General features: G+C 49.4%; 1 protein-coding gene across 1 annotated transcript in view; it reads right to left on the reverse strand.

Moving 5' to 3' along the window:
* PKIG (cAMP-dependent protein kinase inhibitor gamma) overlaps window positions 1-7970 on the reverse strand; it is an 82941-nt gene extending 74971 nt beyond the window's left edge. Inside the window, exon 1 of the mRNA XM_056122119.1 lies at window positions 7858-7970. The gene's annotated coding sequence lies outside the window, so the exon portion shown is untranslated. The remainder of the gene's footprint in view (window positions 1-7857) is intronic.
* Window positions 7971-22705: the final 14735 nt, after the last annotated feature.

The following is a 22705-nucleotide window of genomic DNA, read 5'->3' on the forward strand; positions in this document are numbered from 1 at the left end:
AAGCCTGCCTCGGGGGTTGGGGGAGAGGCAGTTGGGAAAGGACCACCATCACAAAGATCACTGGAAACGATCTCTCTGGATAAGAACTGTGTGCTGAAAGGAGGTAAAGGAACAAAGATGGTGACCTCTCAGTATCTGTATTGCAAACCATGATGTCCAAAGGGCTGGAGCAATAGCACAGAAGGTAAGGCGTTTGCCTTGCACGCAGCCAACATGGCCGACCCGAGTTCGATTCCTCCGCCCCTCTCGGAGAGCCCGGCAAGCTACTGAGAGTATCTCGCCCGCACAGCAGAGCCTGGCAAGCTACCCTTGACGTATTCAATATGCCAAACACAATAACAAGTGTCACAATGGAGACATTACTGGGCCCGCTTGAGCAAGTTGATGAACAACGGGAGGACCGTGACCGTGACCGTGATGTCCAAAAGGAGAGAGATAGACAGACAGACATAGAGACAGAGAGAAAGAGACAGAGAGAGAGAAAAAGAGAGAGAGATAGAAGGAAGTGCCTGCCATAGAGGCAGACTAGGAGGGCAGAGGGAGGGGACCCGGAGGGAAACTGGAGACATCCATGGGTGTTAGAACATTGTATGACCAAAGCCTGGTAACAAACAGCTTTGTAACTGTGTATCTCACTGCGACTCATTTTTTTAAAATAAGGGGATGGAGGACAGTTTGCATCTCCTGGAGCATGCCGCCACACATGGGGCCCTAGGACACCTCATCCAAACTTCACAGTACTAACAGCCCAAGAGCAAATCTAACGGGAAAGTTCCCTTGAAGCCCATCCAGCTCAGTGAGAGAAAACGAGGGAGAGGCTCAGCCAGCACCAAGCAGCTCAGCAAACCCTCGGAGACTTTAGAAACAGCACCGTGAGATCAAACCATCATCAAAAATTGATTTTTATTGATCTGCTTGCTAATAATTCCATTAGCCATTTTGCTGTAACAAGAAGTATGATGCGAACTTGCTACGTGCCCACTAAGGGCGCAGGCTTGCAGGCTGGCGGGGTGGGAGGGAAACGGGGGACAGAGCGGAGGGAAGGTCACACTGGTGCGGGGCCTGGTGCTGGAACACCGCACGCCTGAAACAGCTGTAGAACGGACAAGTTCGTACATCACAGTTTCACAGTAATAAATTTTTTGCTTGTAAGACACAAGGGCTGCGGCTAAAAACCAAACTGAGCAGGGCTCGGTGGAACCACCGTATAACATTGTGAAACAGAAGTTAAGTATACTGGGCTTCATTCCCCTGACCCTGAAAGAGCCTCCCATATAGCAGCGTTGGGAAGAAGTGAGGAGAGGCTGCTAAAAATCTCAGGGCTGGGACGAATGGAGACGTTACTGGCACCTGCTCGAGCAAATCGATGAACAACTGGGCAACAGTGCTACAGTGAAAACAGAAGCAACAGCTGCAGCTCCCCCTGAGTGCTCCCGGACCCAGCACCCTGCCAAGAGCTTTACCCGCAACATCCACCCTTGCCCAGACTGGCACTAGGTTCCGTGTTTAAGGAATTTAGTGGAGTATGGAAGACTCTTGAAATCGCTCCCCCTGACCCCCTTCCTCATTCTGAGCGACTCATTCCTTCCAAACCCCAGTTTCCATAGCTTTAAAAGGTTAACTGTACCCTGCAGCCCAGCTTCTGTCCTGGCTGACGCCATCCTAAACCCATCCTGACCGGGGCAAAACGAACAGAAGGGTCAGCTGCCGAGCGTGGGGAAGGGCTGGCCACCCCCGCTCCTCCCCGAGGCCCCGGCGTCCACTTCTCCACCTGCCAGCCCAGACATCTTTCCTCTTCCCAGTGAGCTCCCAAGCCAGGCTCTGGCCCGCCTTTTCATGAGACCGCAGCTGTAATCACCCTGCCCCGGGCTCCCAACTCGTAACCGCCTGCCAACTGGCACGGGTTCCTGGACAGGTTCCTGGGGCCAGCGTCAATGACCAGCGCCAAAGGAGAGTACAACAGAGTTTCTACAGCTCGCTCATTTTCTGGTATAAGAATGGCAACAGAGGCAAAGTGGGAGGGAAAAAGTCCTCTCTCTCTCTCTCTCTCTCTCTCTCTGATACACATGATTCGTTTCAAAATAACCCAATGGCCAGAGAAATAACTCAATGGGCTGAGAATATGCTTTGCATACAGGAAGCCCAAATTCCATCCCCAGCACTAAAGGGTCGCCCCAAGTATCACAGAGAGTGAACCCGAGACACAAAGCCCACAGTAGGGCCCCCTAGCACTGCCAGGTGTGATCTCAAAACAAAAACAAAGAGAAAAGAGTGGAAGGGCGGGGGGGGGGGCTCGAAGGACCACCATGGCACATACTTTGCGTGTGGGAGCCCCAGATTCAATCCTGGCACTGCAAGCTCCTCCGGCCACCATGGGAGTGACCCCACACATGGTGCCCCCAACCCCAAAATCCAAGGTGGGGATGGGACAGTTGAAGCTGGGGTTAAGTATACAGGTATTTGTTATACTATCCTTGGTATTTTGGAATGCCTAAAATACTCTACTCAAACTTCAGGATTAGCTATTTAGAAAGCTGAAATGTTTCTTAAATTATGTGACCTTCAGTTTTCTCACCTGAAAATAGAAATCATAATCCCTCCTTCACAGAACGGATGGAAAGAAATGAGATCATGGATTCGCATCTTTTGGAAATCCAACTCTCAGAAGCTGAAAAACCCTTCACATGTATTAGCACAACCGTTAGTTAGTTCCCTGTCTGTGATGTTCTGGAAGCAGCAAGAGATTACAGGCTCGTGGGGATGAAGAGCTGATAAGACGGATCCATTTGGAAGCAAAATGTCCCATGGCCTAAAAACTCCACACTAAGGAACTATTTCCTCTCTATGCAGTATAAACAGAGATTCTTTACTGCCAAAAAGGTGAGTGGCCAAGACATTGGTAATAAGTGGGAATTCTCGAGCTTGTTTTCATTTCTTGTTTATTTTCCTAATTATTTCTATTTTACCCTGGGGGAAAAAAAAAAACATTTTATTGAAGACAACTGTTGAGGTTAAACTGGACTCAATTAGGAATTGATGTAATCTAAACAGACCTTTTAGATATCCCAGGTGCTTTTAGGAAGCAGAGAAGAGATGTGTATCTTTCAGTCCTAAGGCTTGGCTGCCAGGGCAAGGAAATTAATGGAGGATCCAGTGCAAACAGCACAGAAGGAAATTTGGCAGAGCAGCCTTCAGTTTGCAGGAAGAGTTGGACGAGCTTGGGTGATTGATCTATAATGCAAATATGATTAAGTCATTTCCTCGCCTTAATGGATTCCCTCAAAAGTCCAGCACCGTGCCCACCAGCAAAGGCTCAGCTCTCCCGCCCACTTCCTCCCTCTGCTCCTACTTGGGCTCTGCCTCCAGGACTGCAGCCCTTTCTCGGCACAGGGCACAGACCTGCAGGGTTCCTCTCTCTACCTTCCTGCCCTTCCCTCGTTCTCACGTCCCGTTGATTCTCCAGGTGCTTCTCCCAACTCGGCCCTCTCCACTCCCTTCCTGCGGCCGCTCACTTTCCCCAGCTGCCCCATGGCCCCAAACAGGATATAGGCCCTCATTGCTCTTGCTGATTATGGAAGCATTTCAAACTCATTTAAAAAATACAGGGGCTGGAGCGATAGCACAGCGGGTAGGGCGTTTGCCTTGCACGCAGTCGACCCGGGTTTGATTCCCAGCATCCCATAGGGTCTCCTGAGCACCGCCAGGAGTAATTCCTGAGTGCAAAGCCAGGAGTAACCCCTGAGCATCGCCGGATGTGTCCCAAAAAGCAATAATAATAATAATAATAAATAAATACAGTAAGGAAAGGAGCAAAAAAAATGCAGCAAGGAAAAATACATAAGGAAAAGAATAAAGTTCTCCCCTGCTCTCATGAAACAGACAAAAAGAACTTTCGAATATATTCATGTTCGCAGCTGTGTGAGTCACTGTGGCTGGAAGGAGGAAGCAACCCAGTGTCCGTCCACCTATGGATGACCGGCTAAACCAAAAGTGCTCAGCCACACAATAGAGTCTCCTTCCGTCTTCAGAAGGAAGCCACAAGCTTCAACACGGATAATAAATTTTATGTTATGGGCATTTTACCATAACTTTTTATGTTTTAAGTCGGGGTTTAGAGCATTAGCACAGCAGGTAGGGCAATTGTTTTGCACACAGCAGCCCCAGGTTCAATCCCTGGCACCCCATAGGGTCCCCCAACCCCCGCCAGGAGTCATCTGTGAGCGTAGAGTCAGAAGCAAGCCCTGAGCACTGCCGGGTGTGGTCCAAAGACCAAAAAAAAAAAAATCCTTTAGAAAGAACGAATCTTTCTAGACATTTTTCCTTTTTCTGACAATATGTATGTATACACTTAGAAAAGATGAAAATAGAAACATACAAAACAGGAACATGTAATCTGCCTTTCACACCTAACCATGAGATGATGTAAACATCTCTCATCCAGCGCCCACCTCGTCCCTTCCTAATGGCTGAGAGGCCCCATCGCCTGCCTCCAGCACCACTTACCCAGTCTGCTCTGGGCTCCTCGATGTTATAAAAGCATCAGAGTCGACATCTTTGAATATCTCCCTAGTATGACTTTGGCTTCTTCCGTGTGCTTTTCCTGGTACCGATACTCTGGTTTTCTCACAAGAAACATACCTCCTCTTTATCCCAGCACCCACCCTCCTCCCCTATAGCTAGTTTCTGTTCTGAATTGTGAAACTGAGCACTTTTTTTTTGGGGGGGGGTTACACGCAGGGGTTATTCCTGGCTCATGCACTCAGGAATATCCCTGTCGGTGCTCAGGGGACCATGTGAGATGCTGGGAATTGTACCCGGGTGGGCCGCGTGCAAGGCAAATGCCCTACCCGCTGTGCTATCGCTCCAGCCCCTGAGCACATTTTAAAAATATTCCTAGGTATTTATTTTTCATGTTTCTCTGTCATTTCTCCCGTAACTACACTTGCTGTCTGATACCGCTTGAAAAATTAAAAAAAAAAAAATTAAAAAAAAAAAGCTTTGCTATTTGTCTACTTGCGGCTGTCTATTCTCTTAACCTTATAAAATCTGACTTATTTTGCTCACTTAATTCTCATGTGTGCTCCCAGCAGATAATCTTTTCATGGCTAGACAATCACATCATGGAGAGAGTTATTGAGCGTAAAAGCTCTGGATTCAAGCAGACCCGAATTCAAGCTCTGGACGCAACTGGTTATCCTGGTGCCTCCTCAGTTTCCTCAGCAAAGAACTGTAAGAAAGGTGAGATTATCCTGCAAGAGCCAAACTAGTGACTGAGACAAGTGTGTGAAAAGCGCTTACGATAACATGAGCTCGGCAAGCCCCCACTAGGAAATCATCTCCCTCCGCACACATATACCTTCTATTTTTCCTCGTTGGTGTTTCTTTGCGACCCTCACCTTGGGTCCCACTTCACTGAAAACAAAAGCAGAATTCGCCGGGCTCCACAGAGAGGAGAGACAGAGATGAGGCGCTCTCGTTCATTCCCTCCGACCTCCTCACCAAGCCGGTGTCTGGAGGGTTTCCCTCGACCTCCTGGACTTTCTCAGCCTCTCCTCACTCCTGGCTCTCTGTCCTCCACTTTCGAATGCACTCACGTCTTGCTCCTGCTTAAAAAGACTTCACCTCGGGGGGCTGGAGCCATAGCACAGCGGGTAGGGCGTTTGCCTTGCACGCGGCCAACCTGGGTTCGATTCCCAGCATCCCATAGGGTCCCCCGAGCACCACCAGGAGTAATTCCTGAGTGCGTGAGCCTGGAGTAGCCCCTGTGCATTGCTAGGTGTGACCCAAAAAGAAAAAAAACAAAAAAGGACTTCACCTCATTCCCTGATCCCTCTCCAGCCTTCTCCGTCTTTCCCTTCCCAGCAAACTTCTTTGAGCTGCCTACACTTTTGTCTTTCCTGTACCACCTCCCACTCTCCCCTCAGCCCACTGGCACATTCCACGGAACCTTTGGAAGCTGCGGCTGTTAGCGAGTCCTCCCCCAGCCGCTCGCCAGATCTGCTCAATGAGGGCTCCGGTGACCTCTCCGTTAAATTTACCCACAGCACACATCTCTGCACGGCGCTTATGTTACTTGAAATCTCACAGCCACCAGCAAAGGGGACGCCTTCCTTTGGCTGCGAGAACCACACTCTCCCAGTCTTCTTCCTACCTCCCTGGCCATTTCTTCCTCCAGCGATCGACGTGAATGATTCCTCTGAGACTGATCACAGAGGGCCCACAATCTGGGCTTTAAAAAAAGAAAAAAAAAAACAGTAACTGTGACCAGGTCTTGTTCCAAACTGAGTCACCGAGGGATGTGGCATTGAACTTCCCCTCCACATACGGTTCCTTTGAAGGTGTTGTCAAGACTGGTCAGAGGGCAGAATCGGATTCCTTCTTACCCCCACAGTGCCTAGTACCTGGTACTTGCTCCACACCTTTTTTTTTTTTGAATCCCCAGAAATGAATGGTTACAATGTGAAAAACAAACCAGAGGAATGATGGGAATGATGAAACCAAGAGAGAGAGGGAGAGAGAACAACCATCACCAAAACATTCCTGGTCTTTCTGAAGCCATAACTCTGATCAACACCAACACAACACAAACTCAGCGCCTGCTTAAAATCCTTTGGGGGGGGTGGACAGAGAGACAGGACAGAGGTTAAGGTGCTTGTCTTGTGCGCGATCAACCCCAGTTGGGTCCCCAGCACTCCATAAGGTCCCTTGAGCACCACTAGGAGTGATCCCTGGGCAAAGCCAGGAGTAGCCTAAGCACTGAGCACCACCAGGTGTGGCCCCCAACCCACCCCCCAAAAAAATGGTTTTTTAATTGATCATTCTCTGAGATGGACCCCCCAAACCTCAAAATTGGCCAGGCGACACACAGTAAGGGCCACTGGCTCCCATCTCAAACACCCTCCAACCAACCAGACTGTTTTCACTTCCCTGCCTCTGTGCCCCCCCTTCCCAATCCCCGCCCCCACCCCCACCTCCATCCACTGTGGTTTCTTATAACACTGTCGGGTTCTGTATTTGGAACACGGTGCATTCCACAGTTGCCCGGATAGCCCTGGAGGGGGGGGGGGGGGGAGGGGGTCCTCGAGGAAGCTGCCTTCCTTGGGATTCTCTGACCACCCTCCCTCGTCCCCGGGAAGTGGGGGGGGGGGGCGGGTCAGCAGCCTTCTCTGACCATCCTCAGTCCCCTGCGGGGGGCTCCCACCCAGTGCCGTGCAGTGCACGGGCCTGTGTCTGGGTCCAGCCGCCCGGTGTCTGGGGGGGGGGGAGGAGGAGGGGGAGGAGGAGGAGGAGGAGGAGGAGGAGGAGGAGGAGGAGGAGGAGGGGATGCCTCGATCGACCACTGCCCTCCACCCCCTCTGCACCCCCCCCCCGCCCCACCCCAGCCCCTGGCGATGCGCCCGGACCCTGGCACCGTCCACGCTCGGAGTGGGAGGCAGCAGCAAAGCGCCCACGGGCCGAGGACCCCTTCCAGGGGTCTGCGCTCCGAGACTGCGGGTGGGGGGTCTCTCGGTCAGTTCAAGCCCCTTCGGCTCCGGGGGAAACGAAAGCACCCAAGAGGGTCCCCTCCGGAGCGCCGAGGGGGGCACGGACAGGCATTCCCAGCGATTCCGAGCTAAGCCCCCCTCCCGACCCCGCCGTCACGAGGGTCCTCCTTGCTGCTGGCGCAAAGAAACTTTGGGACCAGGGCACCCCGCGGCTCGCAAACACCGTCGCCCGCGGAGCCCCCTCCTCGCCCCCTCCAGGGTGCGGGGACCAAAGGGCGCCCGGGGGCGCGGATCGGGGGACAAAGGTCCGGCCCGGACGCCTTCCCGGGGGTCCCCGGCGGCCCCCCACCCCGCGGCCGCGGCCCCAGCTCACCTGCTCCCCGCCGCCGCGGCTCCCCGGCCCGCTGCCCGCAGCGCCTCCCCCGGGCTGCCCGGCGCCCGCCGCGCGCCGCGGAGCCCGTTGCCTTGGCGACCCGCAGGGCCGAACGCGGAGCCTCGCGCTACGGCGGCCCGGAGGGGACCCGCCGCCTCGCGTTCGCGGCCGCGCGGTTCCCGGGCGGGCGGAGGAGGGCAAAGGCGGCTGGGATTGCGGCGGCTCCTGAGCGGCTCAGCGCGCTCCCCGAGTGGGATCTAGCCGGCCTGGGACTCGGACCCCGAGGGAGGGACGGGGGAAAAGAAGGGGCTGCGGTGGGAGACGCGGAAACGGCAGGGCCCAGGGCAGGGCGAGAGCTTGGTCTTCTGATGCTGCTGGCCTCTCGGTTGCTCTCTGCCAAGCTGGGATGGGGACCGCTGGAGAAGGAAGGGGGCGGGAGGGGAGGCGGCGGAGGTTCGGAGGGCGATAAGGAAAGTTTGCTAATCAGGGTATAGTTAATAGAAAGGGGGGGAAAAAGGACGTGGCGTGAATAGCAGGTGCCTTTTTTTTTTTTTAACTGCTTTTTGGGTCACACCCGGCTATGCACAGGGGTTACTCCTGGCTCATGAATTACTCCTGGCGGTGCTCGGGGGACCCTGTGGGATGCTGGGGGTCGAACCCGGGTGACCGTGTGCAAGGCAAATGCCCTACCCGCTGCGCTATTGCTCCAGCCCCCTCAGGGATATGCAGGAAATTGAACCCCGGTTGGCCGCTGCAAGGCAAACACCCTACCCGCTCTGCTATGTCTCCAGCCCAATGCCCCTTCTTTCAGATCCCCAAGGCGTGGAGTGCCAAAGACTGTCATCAGCTTGTTTCTTTTGGGTTCAGAGAGCTATTCTGGGCCAGAGAGATATTATGACAGGGTTACCCGCGTTTGCACGAGGCAGCCCCCAGTTCAATCCCCTGCACCACCTGGAGTGATCTCTGAGCACAGAGCCAGGAGGGAGCCCCGAACACCGGAGTGATCTCTGAGCACAGAGCCAGGAGGGAGCCCCGAACACCGTGGGGTGTGCCCAGCCAACAGCAACCTAGAAGTAGATCATTAATTTGAATAATGATAGGTTTCATTGGAGTCTGGAAAATAATTGGATTCAGCCAGGCAGTTCTGTGAGCTGGAAGGAAATTCATGGCTCCAATTGTTTGTAGTAGCAAAAGGATTGAAACCAGCCGAAATGCCACTAATTGAGTAAATAAATTATGTTGCTTTATAAACTGGATTACGTGAGCAAAAGTTAGGAGAGGAGGTGGCTATAGATAGAGATGTTTGGAGACTCCTAACCAGTCCCACCCTTGATTTTACTCTTGTTTTGGTTTTTGTTGTTTTTTTTTTTTTTAATTCTTATTAGTGAGACACCATGAGGTATAGATGTAGACTTGCAAATTTTTGTGCTTGGATTTTAATTATACGATGATCAAATACCCATCCCTCCACCAGTGCTCATTTCCCACCACCATGGATCCTAGTATCTCTCCCACCCCCCATCTTCCCCATCTCACCCTGCCTCTGTGGCAGGGCATACCCTTTTGTTCTCTCTCTCCTTTCCGTGTTGTGGTTTGCAAAAGAGGCATTGAGTGACAATCATGTTTGGTCTACAGTCTACTTTCAGCATGCTTCTCCCATCCTGGGAGGATCCTCCCAACACCCTTTATTTGGTGCTCCACAATGGAGTACTATGTAGCTGTTAGAAAAGACCAAGTCATGAAATTTACACACAAGTGGTACTACATGGCAAGTATCATGCTAAGCGAAATGTGTCAGAAAGAGAGGGACAGACATAGAAAGATTGCATTCATCTGGGGAACATAAAGTAACAAAATAGGAGACTAACACCCAATTATGGCCGAGATTAGTACCAGGAATTTTACTCCATGGCTTAGAGGCCAGCCACACATGCTAGGGGAAAAGGGAACTCTTGTTTTGTTTTGCTCTGTTTTGGGAACCCACACCCAGTTGAACTTAGGGCTTACTCCTGGCTCTCTGCTGAGGGATCCCTGCTGACAGGGCTCAAGAGATCATAATTTGTTCAATTCTGCTGAGAATTGAACCCCAGTCTGCACTGTGCAAGGCAAAGAATCTTACCCACTGTACTGTCTCTCAGGCAACTCATACCTCCCACCACAACCCAGCTTGTCCCTTTGTTTCTCCACCCAGAACGATGTGTTTTTAAATGCCCACATGATCAGATCCTATCTTTCTGCTCAAAACTTTTCAACAGTGCACCGGTGGAAGGATGGGTTTTCGACTGACACTCAGTCATGAAAGCTTTGTAACCATATCTCACAGCAATTCAATAAAAAATAATAATAAATTTTTAAAAAGCCTTTTCAGGGGCTGGAGCAATAGCACAGCGGGTAGGGTGTTTGCCTTGCACGCAGCCGACCTAGGTTCGATTCCCAGCATCCCATAGGGTTTCCTGAGCACGCCAAGAGTAATTCCTGAGTGCATGAACCAGGTGTAACTCCTGTGCCTTGCCGGGTGTGAACCCCCGCCCCCAAAAAAGCCTTTTCAGCAGCACTGCCGTGGGGGGAGAAGAAGAAGGGAAACTGCCTCTGACATGGGTGGGAATGGGTGTTGGAACATTATACAACTGAAACCCAGCCATAGACAATCTTGAAGCTCAGGGTGATTCCATTCAGAACAAAACAAAACATCACATTTAGAATAAAAACCAGAGTTATTATCATGGTCAACCCGCCCCTAATTGAAGTACCCCCTGACCACTAACCAAGTTCATCTCTTACCATATTTCCTCTAGTCTGTGCTTGAGTCACGCTGAAGTCACAGGTTATAAGTCAGGTACACTTTTGTTGGTCAGTCTTCCTCCAGATAATCAGGTGACTAGCTTCCACACATCTTTGGCCTCTTAGCTTGAGCTCAAGCCCCGGGTTTTCAGAAACACCTGCCCTGACCACTCGTTTGAAAATCTCTGTGCTCTTCTCTCCCACTTGATATTCCTTCCACTCCTCCCGCTGGGGAATCTGACATTAGATATTTGTTTTTCACTTGTCTGTTTCCCTAAGGCAGAAGCTCTTTTAGGGAAAGGAATTTTGGTTCCTGCAGTTTTCACATGTCTGGGAAGAGAACCTGGCACATAGAAAGAGCTTGGTAAATATTTATTGAATGAGTGAATAAGTTAAGTGAAAAAAAAAATGCCATGTGGTTGGATTGCTACCCCCGGTAAAAAGGGGGTGATGGGTACTTTCTATAACTTAGCATCTGTATATCCGAACTGGAAAGAGATCTGGGAGATGTAGGTGTAAGAGAGTACATTTTTACTATGTTCTTTCATAAAATGTTTTAATTTGAATTTTATGCATCTATTTGAATGGGAGGGGACAGACCCAGTGGTGCTCAGGGATCCTCCCAGTGAAGCTAGTGGTGCCAGGAGGTGCCAGTGGATTGAACTCTGGCCTCTTGCATACAATAATGTGCTGCAGTCAATTAGGCTCCCCCTGTCTCCTTATTTCCTTTAACATTTCTCCCCTTCTCTTCCTTTTTGTTGCTTTTGCAATGACTGGGGCGGGGGGGGGGGGGTCGAACACTTGGTTGCAGAGTGACAGAGCCCACACATTCCTTTTTTTTAAAATTTTTTTATTTTTTCATTTTTATAAAGTTGTTCACAATATTTGATTATATTTAATATTTGAACACTAGTCCCATCACCGTTATACCTTCCCACCACCATATTTCCATCCCGAACCCCAAACCCTACTCCCAAAGCAGCACGGAAATAGTTTATTAAAAAAATTAAATTAAAAAAATTTGTATTGCTTGCTATGAATAATCTACTAAAAAGACACAAAAAGTTTTCTTAAAGGAAAGTATGTGAAGATTGTTGAATTTCACCCAGGAGCCAGTCAGCCCTTCTATAAGAGATTTAATTTCATTTTCATTTCATCATCCTGTTATTTGTCGATTGCCTCGAGCAGGCCCCAGTAACTTCTCCTTCATCCTAGCCCTGAGATTATATTCAAGGCTCTTTAGGAGAATGAGACCCATCATTGTTACTGGTATTTGGCATATTTGGTACGCCACGGGGAGTTTGCCAGACTCTGCCCTGTGGGCAGGCTACATTCGATAGCCTGCAAGTTTGTCCAAAGTAGGAATGAGATAATAAGATGTCATAAAAGATGTCCTGATAAGATGTCTCCGGCGGCCTCGAATGCGGCCACACAGTTCCGGGAGCTGGGTTTTATAGTCTCTGAGTCTTGGCCGCTGATGGGATTACACGGCGCCAGGGGGCCAGGTGGTGGGTGTGACCCCCGCCTACTGGAATTTGGAGGATCTGGGTGGAGGATGCTCGACTCCAATCCGAGTAGGCTGGGAGATCTCGGCCCCGGAACCCGCGTGGATTTGTCCCTCTGCCAGTACCTTCAGGTGTGCGGAGAGTGGTCTCAGCATGGTGGTGGCTGGTCCTGGAGGTCTTCGGCTGCTGGAGCCCTGGTCAGGGCGGGGAGGAAAGCTCAACCCGCTCCCCTCCAACGGGCCCCGGCGAGGAATAGCCAGGCGCGGGAGCAGACTGCACTGTTCTCTCTCTCTCTCCCTATAAGAGATTAGTAACATGATGTTAAAGGTTGAGCCTTGTGTGCTTATATCTATATCTGTATAAATATATTTCCTCCTAAGATTGATTGCCTTCTACTATTTTTTTCTTTTTGGGTCATACCTGGTGATGCACAGGGGTTACGCCTGGCTCTGCACTCAAGAGTTACTCCTGGCGGTGCTCAGGGGACCATATGGGATGCTGGGAATCGAACCCGGGTTGGCTGCGTGCAAGGCAAACACCCTACCCGCTGTGCTCTCTCTCCAGCCCCTGCCTTCTACTTTAAACCCCATCAAATGTGGTGTGCTACTCAGTGGTGTAAAATATGAGATGTCCAGGAATAGATTCATTCCTGGGTGAGGCTTGTCCAAGAGTGTGAAGAGCGACTGTGAACACAGCAGCAGTTGAGTTTTGGAGGTTTTCAGCTGCTGGGGCGACTCCTTGGGGCAGGGAGGGGGGGTTCTCACCCACCGCCCTCCTGGTTGCCCCGGATGTAACAGCCTGGCGTGGGGTCTGGCAGCAGGCTAAGGCTTCTCGTTTTGTGCTCTCTTCTGAGAGATTTATAATGAGTCTGATAAGATTATATGGCACCAGTGGCACCTTTGGCCCACACATTCTGGATGTAGGCAAGTAGACAAGGGAAGGTCCCCATGGCAGTGGAATTTCTAGGAGGAAATAAAAACTATAGCCCTGCAGCTGTAAAAAATACTCACCTATGAGTACAGGAATCAAGGCCTGATAAGATCTTCCTGGTGCCAGTGGTAGACCCAGAGAAGGCTGCACCCTAAATCCCCCAACAGGCTCCAGCAGGAACAAAGGCCAGGAAAAGAACTTTAAAGAGCACCGTGGACCATTCTCGGCTCTACTCCCTTGGCAACCACCCTAGCAACCTGGGGTGCAGGTTGGAAAGACCTATAAAAGCCATCTTGAACAAAGGAAGGGCACATATATGCTGCCCGAGCCCGTGTGCTGCTTGTGTCCATGTGGCTAAACACATGTGGCACCCGAGCACACGTGTCCCCTGCATCTGCCCTCTTGGGATGTGTACTCTCTCCGCCTTTGGAGAAGCCCGTGTTTTCACTTGAGTGTGTTACTCTCTCTGATTTTCTCTCCCTTCTCCCCTTCCTAAAAGCCTCCAAATAAAATGTTTTTACTTCACGGCTCGTCTACTCCTGTAATTCTTTTTTTTTTTTTTTTTTTTTTTTGCTTTTTGGGTTACACCCAGCTATGCTCAGGGGTTACTCCTGGCTCATGCACTCAGGAATTGCTCCTGTCGGTGCTTGGGGGACCATATGGGATGCTGGGAATCGAACCTGTGTTGGCCATGTTGGCTGCGTGCAAGGCAAACGCCTTACTCGCTGTGCTATCACTCCAGCCCCCAACTCCTGTAATTCTTTTCTGCAAGATAGGACAAAGGACCTGGAAACCCTGGCTAAGGCCTTGGACTGAATTTCCTTTCCTGCAAAGAGCAATTCCTCGCTCCAGCCTGAGTCTGCGGCTCCCTGAGAGATTGGTTGGTGTGGGTCAACTCCCGTGCAGAGAAGACCAAGCAGATGTCAGGTGTGGCTTGATGGTCACCTCGTGGGTCTGGTGGGACTCAGTCCTAACCTTCTTAGCCGGTACCAGGGTGGCAGAGGCAGAGCGGGAGAAAGTGACCATCTCCTCCCCGCCTCACCTAAGCCACCCATGGGGGCCCACCAACTTCTTTTTATTGTGGCATTAGGAATCCCAAAGAGCAGGACCACTAGGATCAGCACTACCCTCACACTTGCAATGTAATGCTCTACCACCGAACGAGCCATCCGAGCACTGTAGCATTGGTCGAAAAGCAAGCAGAGGGCTGGAGAGACACTATGTGCCTTGCACGTAGCTAACCCTGATTTGGTTCCTGGTACTGATGTCAGTGGACCCCACAGGTGGCTCACGTGGGTCGGGAGGAGAGAAAGGACAATTACCTTCTCCCACTCCACTTCTGCTACCCGTTACCCGCTGGGAAGACTAGGACTGGTAAAGTCTGTGATGAGCCCCTGCTCGGCACGGGCCTGAGCCCTGCCAGTTCTACCAGGTGGCCTTCAGGCTACACCTGAAGTCCACTTAGTCTTCTCGGCATGGGAGTTGATCCCCACCACCTGATTTTTCAGGGAGTCACAGACTCAGGCTGGAGCGAGGATTTGCTCTTCGCAGGAAAGGAGAAACCAGTCCCAGGCTTTACCCAGGGTTTTCGGGGTTCTTGTCTCGCTCGCAGAAAAGAATTTCAGGAGTAGACAAAGCAGTGAAGTAAAATAGATTTTATTTGGAGGGTTTTTGAAGGTGTGGAGGGGGAGAGAGTGAGAGAGAGAGAGAGAGAGAGAGAGAGAGAAAGAGAGATGCACTCAAGAGAGAACGTGGGCTTCTCTAAGGGCGGAGAGAGCCCCTAAACTTTTTCCTCCCAGAAGTTTTCTTGAGCTAAGTTTCATTGCTGAGGGCCTTTCCCTGTCTATCTGCCAACATGAGTGCCACTTATGGTCCCCCTACAGCATCAGGAGTGATCCCTGAGCACAGAGCCAGAAGTAAATCCTGAAAACTGCCCTTAAACTAAAATAAACAAAAATAAAGCAAGTACGTGCACTCTTTTGAAAAATAGACTATTCAGGGCTAGAGCAATAGCACAGCGGGTAGGGCCTTTGCCTTGCACGCTGCCGACCCGGGTTCAATTCCCAGCATCACATATGGTCCCCTGAGCACCGCCAGGAGTAATTCCTGGAGTGCAGAGCCAGGAGCAACCCCTGAACATTGCTGGGTGTGACCCTGTGTGTGTGACCCAAAAAGAAAAAAAAAAGATTATCCTTTTTCTCTTTCCATTTTTGGCCCACACCTGGCGGTACTCACCAGGCTACTGCCAGCTGGTGCTTAGAAATCACTCCTGGAGGCACTCTGGCCCTTTAAGCCATCGCCCCAGTCCTGTCTTCTCAAACAGTATATTAGGTATGAGTGCATGGGATCAGAGTACGCCCCCTGCAAATTGTTAGGGCGTGGATTGTGATCTCCCTTTAACGACAAAGAGACTCCAGAGACTGCAAACAGCAAGCAAGGTTTATTGTAAGACTGGCTAGCCAGGGTCAAGCCACCTACACAGACAGGCAGGTCAGTTAGGTGAGGCAAGACCCCGAACTTCTTCAAAGGGGATCTTATATAGACCTTCACTGGCCGTTACAGCAAAGCCCGCGTATTTCATAGCCAATAGATTTGTAACAACATATGCTTTCTTAACCAATCCATTTAAAAGTACATCACTCCTTAGCCTATAGATTCAAAGATCAGCATTTATGTCCATAGGCATTGTGGCTAGTGGGCATCTGGTAACTCGGACATTTGGTTATCACCTGGCTTCCTTTGATTCTCAGCCCTGCATTCTGGTGGAGGTGGAAAAGGGAAAAGTTCCTAACAGAGGTAATATTGATAAGGAAGGCCCAACAAATGGTTCCCGAATTTACATCCCAACAGGGAAGAGTCAACAAATGGTTTCAGAATTTGCATTCCAATAAGGAATGGTTTCACTCTAAAGCTCTGCTAGGGAGGGGGCAGGAAAGGGAGAGTTACTAATTTGTAGAGTTTTAACTCTGGAATCTCCCTCAGGGTCCCTAGGGACCTTACACAAATATGCCCCTTTGTATAAGGATTCTGAGTTTGAATCCCTCAAGCTTGGCCCCTTGAGCAGACACAGACAAGCTCTCCTCCATCCTGCCCCAGTAAGTTTCCCATTGTGGGCAGAATAGAGCGTGCAGGAGGCCCAGTCTGGCTCCTGAGCACTGTCAGTGACCCTCACACACCCTGCCCCCTTCCCCCAAATCACAGTCAGGAGTGGACCCAGGACCCTACCCCAAAAGCAAACCAAATGAAAGTCCCTTTGTGGAGTTGTCTCCCCTACACCCCGCCCCCCAGGAAAGGCTGAAATTAATTACAACTCTGGACTCTCTCTGTGAGAGGAATCCAAACAACAAACTTTACTAAAACAATCTTATCTTTCCATTGGTTTCTTCCTTTTATTTACATTCCCACAGTCTGTCCCCACAAAAGGCCTAAACTCCTTCCCTTTGTCTTATCTCTCTTCTACAAATTCAAAATTGATGCCCCTTTGTCAGGATGGTACAAAAGACCTAGTTTGACTGATCACTGAGCCTAAGGGGATGGAAAAAATGTTTTCCCTTCCCTCCACAACAGGGGCAAAAAACAACCTCCTTTAGAGTGTCCCAATGAAAGGGGCTGCTTGGGGGGGGGGGGGGGTAGCGGCTAGAAGTCCCCCACCCTAGAAGAAATGGTGCTGAAGCAACCTCCTCGCATGAAGTGGGGGAATGGAGTTACTGATGGCCAAAGATCTGTTTCTCCCCAACTTTCCCACTGAGAGAAGGCACATTTAAGTACCGAAGCCCAAACTAGTGGAGGAGGAGGAGAAGAAAGTCCTTTTGGGGATAATGATGCTTGTGGGTGAGAAAGGAAAAAAAAAATCAGCCGCAGGCTAGACTCATGCTCCTCACTGAAGCCAAACAGTGCTCACCAAATACAAATACCAGGGAAGGCCAGAACCAAAAAGACAACCCGGCCTACTCTTCTGCCTACCCTAACTTTTTTTTTTGCTTTTGGGGTCACATCCGGCGATGCTCAGGGGTTACACCTGTCTTTGCACTCAGGAATTACTCCTGATGGTGTTTGGGGGACCATATGAGATGCTGGGGATTGAACCTGGTCAGTCCCATGCAAGGCAAGTGTCCTCCCTGCTGTACTATCGCTCCAAGCCCCCTACCCTAACTTTTTGTTTGTTTTGTTTTGGGGCCATACCCAGTGATGTCCAGAAGTTTCTCCTGGCTCTGCACGCAAGAAATATTCCTGGTGGTGCTTGGGGGACATATGGGATGCCAGGGATCAAACCTAGGTAGTCCATGTGCAGGGCAAGTGCCCCATCCACCGTACTCACTTTCTCTCTTTCTCTCTCTCTCTCTCTCTCTCTGGCCCTACCCTAACTTTGTGACTGTATGCAGTTAGACACTGTTCTGTACTCCTAAATCCCTCCCCATATGAGGGCCCCAAACATACATGATAAGTATCTCTTATCAAGATACTGCACAATACCTTGCTGGGCAAGTTAAAAATGTTGAGTTCTCTTTTTTCTTTTTCTTTTTTTAGTCCATAGGTATGTTCCTGGTGGGGTTTGATCATTGGTTTTAGCACAGTTTGAGTTTTCTTTCTCCAAATTCAGCATTTACTCAGAGGAAAAGAATTTTTTAAGAGCAACCTAGAAGCTTCAAAGGTCCTGAAGAGAGCTGATGTCGGCAGTGTGAGCTGAATAAGACTCAGAAGAGCAAAGATTAGGTAAGCTTGAGTGATTCTTCTTTTCTCCTTCTTTATCACACCTTCCAGTGCTCAGAACTTGCTTGTGGCTCTGTGGTCAGGGATCAGTCCTGGAGGTCTCAGGGGACCAAATGGGGTGCCGGAGATTAGACCCAGGTCAGCAAGCACATGCAAGGCAAGCGCCCTACCCACTGTACTATCTCTCTGGCCCCTTGAGTGATTTTTCTTTCTTTACCAATCTTTTCTGTGACCTTAGACAAATGGTTTCACTTTGAGCTTTTCCCCGTGAAACTATTGGAAAAAAGGAAAAAATCCTGGAATAGAGTTCTAACTATTCTTTCAGCTGAAGTATTCTAAACTCTACAAGTTCTTATATTCCCTGGCAAATATTCCATTATATAAGTCTTTTCTACAACATTCTCATAATTTCTTCCATTATTTTTTCAAACCATCTCTACATGTGTCAATAATTTCTTTCTTCTTTAGATTTTCACTTAAATTCACAAGAAAAGTTTACATCACTGCTTCGATGGAAAATGAGCATTGCTAGAAATAAATGGAAGAATTTCTGAGCCAGAGAGATAGTGCAGTGGGCAGGATGCTTGCTTTGCATGCAGTGGATCCGGGTTTGATCTCTGACACCCCATATGGTCTCTTGAGTTCTGCCAGGAGTGATCCTTGAGCACTACTGGGTGTGCCCCTAACAGAGTATATGTGGCAGAGTGCTTTGGGTTTATTCCTGGCTCAGCACTCAGGGCTGTGCACTCAGGGATTGTGGCAGTAATAAGGACTTATTCCTTGTTTTTTTTTTTTTTTTTTTTTTTTTTTTGGTGGGGAGGGGGGTTACACCCAGCAATGCTCAAAGGTTATTCTTGGCTCTGCACTCAGAAATTACTCCTGGCGGTGCTCTGGGAACCATATGGGATGCCAGAAATCAAACCCGGGTTGGTCATGTGCAAGGCAAATGCTCTATCTGCTGTACTATCATCCGCTCCCCAGGGCTTATTCCTTCCTGACTCTGCACTCAGGGATCACTTTATGAATTCACTGCTGGCTCAGAGAATCATCAAGGGTGCCAGAGAGAAAACCTAGGACAGCTAAGAGCAAGGCAGATGCCTTATCTGCTGTACAATCTGTGTCCTCAGCATGTGTGTTCTTATAAACCAGCACCATTTCAGTAGAAATGCATAAGATAATTATTCAGTTCTCTTCCTTTTATAGTGTTGGGATCGGGAGTTCCCTAGCCCTGGGAGGCGCGGAAAGACCAGATAGACACAATTCCTGCAGGAGTAAAAACGGGGTTTATTTAGACCAGCATGCTGGGGCTCCACAGCATAGCCCAGAGTAGGCAGTGGCTGAGAGCCCCGAACTTCTTCAAAGGGGATCTTCTATAGGCCTTCACTGGCCATTACAGCAAAGCCCGCGTATTTCATAGCCAATAGATTTGTAACAACAAATACTTTCTTAACCAATCCATTTAAAAGTACCTCACTCCTTAGCCTATAGATTCAAAGACCAGCATTTACGTATCGATTGTCAGCACAAGCAAGGTTATAGCCGGAAGCCTTAGGTAATCTCCCTTGACCATCCACATTTTGAGTTACCCAAATCTGCAGGGTGCTTTAGTGAGACAATACACTCCAGGAAAGGGCAATTTCCCCCAACCACAGCATCCTGAGTTATCCTTTACCCAAGTCTGCAGGGTGCTTTACTGAGACAATACATTTCAGGAACAGTAAATACACCTGAATCCTGTCACACTTGGTTTAGAAAGAAGTTATGCCCTGTTTACTTTCCAAGTCCCCTCTCCCCCAGGTGCAAAGCAGCCAAGCAGTTTTACAGAAAGCAATGTTGCAAGTTAGCTGAAGCACGCAAAAATTTGATGCCCTAATATGGATTCTTTCAATAGCACTGGAGTCCTGGTTATTCAAGACAGGACAAACCAAAACCCCAAATACAGCAAGCATAGCTTTTCAACCACCCACACAGAACTTAAAACGTGATTTCAGGCAAAAGAGTAGAGAAGCCATTGGAGTTCAGGTGGCATGTTCCTAATATTTTTCACGTTCCCCCTTGTTTTAAAACTTTTTTTGCAGTTATCAATTGTGCAAACACACAAAAAATAAAAAGGCCGGCGGTCAGGCCGGTTCCCCACTCCACGGAGGTCGATGGCAATGGTCAGGTGAAGGAAGGAAACGCGAGCCAGGCTGGTTGGTCTTAGCAGCAGTTTATTATATGGAAGAGATGTATGTCATGGAGGCCCCAGGATCTCTCAAGCACGTGTGCCTTTGTTCTCTCAGCTTCTGTCCTCAGCCCCATCTTCCCAAGTTCTCTGATGCACGTGTCCCCCGCCTCCCCCCATCCCCAGCCCTGCAATCTCCCTTATATCAATCATAGTATCTCTAAAGGGCACAATACAGTGATGTCATCAAAAGGAGTTACAGAAAGAACATTGAGGAAAACATACATTGTTTCTTTGCATCCGCAGGCCAGTAATCCTGGCCTCACCTTTTACAAGCTACAAGCACTTGGATTAGCACAACAAAGACCAGTCTGCTAGAGTTTGGAATCTACATCAGCCTGCCTGGAGCCAGGCATCTACATCCCAAAGATCAGGCCTGGTTTAGCACCTGAGATCTGCATACCTAAGGGCAGCTAGGTTCCTGTGAGATAAGGGAAATTGCCTCAATATACTGAAATCTTTTACTGCAGGCAGTTTGAAGGGGAGAAAGGTTCAGTCTCATCCAAGCTAGTCAGGACACATAGGAAAACTGCTTCTAGGACAGATCAACCCACCCTAGAACAGATTTCCCTGGATGTGTTTCTCCTCTCCTTGTCCGACCAACATATAAGCATACATAAAATAAATCATTTTGTATGGACACAGTAAGAAATACTTTGAGTTTATAGAATTGCTCTCCTAGGGCCATCTCGAACTCAGACTGCAGTGCTCAGGCCAGATATCTTTCCTATTCCTAGCAGCAGGGTCCTAGTCTTGTCATTACTTTTGGATCATGACAGCATTTGCCTGTGATCAAACGCTTAACCTATAGTTAAGAATCGTGGCACCTTGACCTGGCCCATCGCGATGCCAGGGTAGCACATAACTTACCGGCTTGCCCTGGTTCCATCCAGTCCCACGTCAGGACCCTGCCCTTGGGGTGCTAGGAAGTGAGGGCAACTGAGGCTTAAGTTGAGAAAGCCCAGGAGTGAATAATATTCAAAGCCAATCAACTGCTAAGTTATAAAGCACAATATTAATTGTCTTCCTGTATCATACAAAAAGGACATTGCATTAAAGTAAACTGCTCAAAAGACATAGGAGAGGAGAAAGGCAATATTAACTTACAGTACAGCTTCAGTGTCTAAGAAGGATGAGACCTTACAAATTGGTTGGGGAAGAGAGCATAGAAGTGGTTACAGACAAACAGAGTGATGGGAATGACTCGGGAGCACTGTGATGGGTGCAACCTGATAAACCTAAACTCCTTGTACTCCAACAATCAATGTATTCAGAGTGGTTGTTACCCAGCAGTAGGGTTTTAACTATTGTTTCTCTGACCAGAGGTAAGATTTCTAGCAATTTTATCACAATAGAAATGCTTAATAAAAGCAAAGAAAACTTTTAAACAAACAAGCCAACCAACCAAAGAGAAGATAATCTGCAATCAGGGCTGGGAAGATAGCTCCATGGACTGAAGCAAGTGCTTTGCCTGCAGGAACCACCAGTACAGTATGGACGCCTTCAAGTAGTAAGCTAGGTATGAGCAAAAATTGTAGAAATTAAACAATTTTTTTTCCAGCACAGACACCCTAAAACAAAGCAATGCTAATCATATATTTGCTGCTGGGAGGGATCTGGAAAATAAAGTCTTCGCTCTGTTAAAAAGGGAGATAGAGAGGCTGGAGCGATAGCCCAGCAGGTAGGGAGTTTGCCTTGCATGTGGCGGACCCAGGTTCGAGTCCCAGCATCCCATATGGTCCCCTGAGCACCGCCAGGAGTAATTCCTGAGTGCATGAGCCAGGAGTAACCCCTGTGCATCGCCGGGTGTGACCCTGCGCAAGGACCCAAAAAGTAAAAAATAAATAAATAAAAATAAAAGGGAGACAGGCAATAATTGCTAGAAAATCGTTGAATATGTGCTAGTCTCAATGGAACGTGAAACAGGACGTCCATACTGAGCCTTCCAAAGTTACTTAATGTTCTGTTCTTGTGGGTTTAGATGCTTTCATTTCCCTCAAAGGATATATATATCCCACATACTAGGGAACAATGCCCTTCTTGCCCCTGCTGACTTTAACTCATTCTTTCTGTTCTCAAATTAATATAACTTCCTCTGAAAAGCCTCTGGGACTACCCTCCACCATATGACTTTCCTCTCTCAGAACAAGCTTTATTAAGTAGCTTTTGTTTGGGGCCTCTCCAGGGGTGCTAGGGGCCAGCAGGGCTACACCCTGCGGTGCTAGGGAGGCCTCAGAGGGGTGGAACCCCAGGCCCTGTGCTTGCCAGATAAGCCCTTCCAGCTAACTCCCTGGCCTCCACATTCATTTCCACTGAAAGAATGTTCCCTTTTATAATACTTCGACACTATACATCACACTCTGCCGGGGGAGAGGGGACATTTATGTTCATTATCAGCTCTCGCATTTGTAACTAGGTCACCAATTGCTGTGCACTTCCGTACCCCAGATCTTGACACATAATGGGCTCACTATGAACACACATGAAATGAAGGAAATCAAGTCTGCCCAGGCAGCCTCTGAGGGCGAGCCCCGCCCCGAGCCCCGCCTCCGGCAGGGCTTAGCCCCGCCTCCCCCTCCGCCGGGCTAAGCTCCGCCCAGGGGCTGCCTAAGCTCCGCCCAGGAGCCGACTAAACTCAGGCCAGGGGGCGGGCGAGGCTCCGCCCAGGGGCTGCCTAAGCTCCGCCCAGGAGCTGGCT

Source organism: Sorex fumeus, unplaced genomic scaffold, assembly GCF_029834395.1.
Source record: "Sorex fumeus unplaced genomic scaffold, SorFum_2.1 ptg000044l, whole genome shotgun sequence".
Taxonomy (NCBI): domain Eukaryota; kingdom Metazoa; phylum Chordata; class Mammalia; order Eulipotyphla; family Soricidae; genus Sorex; species Sorex fumeus.